This window comes from Euprymna scolopes, chromosome 5 (genome assembly GCF_053919585.1).
Source record: "Euprymna scolopes isolate OS-2025 chromosome 5, ASM5391958v1, whole genome shotgun sequence".
Taxonomy (NCBI): domain Eukaryota; kingdom Metazoa; phylum Mollusca; class Cephalopoda; order Sepiida; family Sepiolidae; genus Euprymna; species Euprymna scolopes.
The window spans coordinates 9,711,319-9,713,318 of NC_136486.1; positions in this window are offsets into that span (position 1 = coordinate 9,711,319).

A 2,000-nucleotide genomic window follows, 5' to 3' on the forward strand; every position below is an offset into this window, starting at 1 on the left:
ACTGTACTGACATGCAGAAGTTCAAGTGCAACGTGAACCGACATCTTGCTGCCCAACTCCCTACACAGTACCTCTTATGCTTATATCCCCGATAGTAGCCCCCTATAACAAAGTGGCAATATGCCTTGTTTGGGGTGAAAATGTAATATATATATATATATATATATATATATATATATATATATATATATATATATATATATTATGGGTACAAAATATGATAATAGCTTTGTACGGATCGAATGTATTAATTATGATGAGTTAAAAATAAAAAGTGAAAAAAACTATATGAGGCAGAAGTGGGGGAAAACAGAAATAATCAGGTAGAAACTAAATTAAGTCCTAAAAGGTTTTCTCTTTGTTTGCAAAGAGAAGCTCACAAGGACTTTGTATAGATCAACCAATCAATCATTAAGGATTTTATCATTCAATGAGGAACTCCTTGCTGGACTTTAACCATCTATCTCTGTCCCGAGCTCCCCGCTGCCATGTGGGACCCATGTGTTGTGTCAGGTCGTCCTTCCACTTTGTTCTTAATCTTCCCTTTGGCCTCTTATGTTCACGAGGTGTCTATTCCGTTGTCCTGATGAACCATAGTATAGATACTTTCTAAAGATTTTCAAGTGAATCAATCAGAGAACAAGTTGACACTGACGTTTAAGGCACAGAAACGGTTATTGTTTAAATGCCCACAAATAGTCGAACCATAGATATTCTGCAAAACATCAGATGGTGCATAATTTGCACATCGAATCTTGGATAGGACGTGTTGTTTGATACGAGAATCCAAACATTGTCTGTTGTCCGCCCAACGTAGCGTATTCCACTACTACGCTTAAATAAACAATAGAATTATTATTATGATAGGAGGAGAGCACATATTTTCACATTGAAGACAGCATAAGTCTTGTGGAAAAACAACACAAAGACTCGACGCAAAACAACACTGTTGAACAGCCAGTGAAATTTGTTTGACAAATCGGTCACTAAAGTCACCTGGCCAAGATAAACGAAGGAAAACGGGACATCTATCTACTGAATTTCTCCACTGTCAGTAGTTTAGCGTTTTACTAATGAGCCGCGACGCCTTGTCACATCTCAGGCACGATTATTATCGCTTTCAATGTAAGATATGTTGTTATTTTTGGCGATATATAAGCAGTTTTGAGCTGTTGCTTATTTTTGTATTTAATTTTCGCTTCTTAATACTGGAATGTTTTAACGTTCAAATATCGTATAAGAGCAAATAAAAAATTTTCAGTATCGAAAAAATCACTTACAATTTGACGAGATATATATATATATATATATATATATATATATATATATATATATATATATATATATATATATATATATATATATATATATAGTCATCCACATACAGTACTGTTTCGCAGCTCATCAGTACGGCTAGAAAGGCAACTGCCTCAAGCCAGGATCGAAACCCGACTGCCCAAATGACAGCCAAGGCTTCTCACCATTGTGCTATATGGTTGCTGCTGTGTGGGTAATGAATTATCGGTGATTTGACATCGCTCGAATGCCTCCGCTCGCTTAATACGCTAAGAGCATATTGTATATCACTTCCTAATATGCTCAACCCAAGATAGGGAGCATTATAGTTATCCACGTACAGTACTGTTTCGCTGTTTCACAGCTCATCAGTGAAACCTCATTTCGTAATCATGAAAAATATGTTACTTAAGTATTACAATTTTATTCCTTTTTTTTTTTTTTTTTTTGAGGGGGTTCTCTGATTTTTTGTTTGCTTTTTTTTCTCTGATTTTTTGTTTTTTTTCTCTGATTTTTTGTTTGTTTTTTTTCTCTGATTTTTTGTTTGTTTTTTTTTTCTCTGATTTTTTGTTTGTTTTTGTTTTGTTTTTTTTTTCTCTGATTTTTTTGTTTGTTTAATTTACCGGTAGATCCTTCAATATTATAGATGCTTGTTAGAATAATGAGATTATGAAGCCATAATTATTCTCAGTTTATCAACGAAT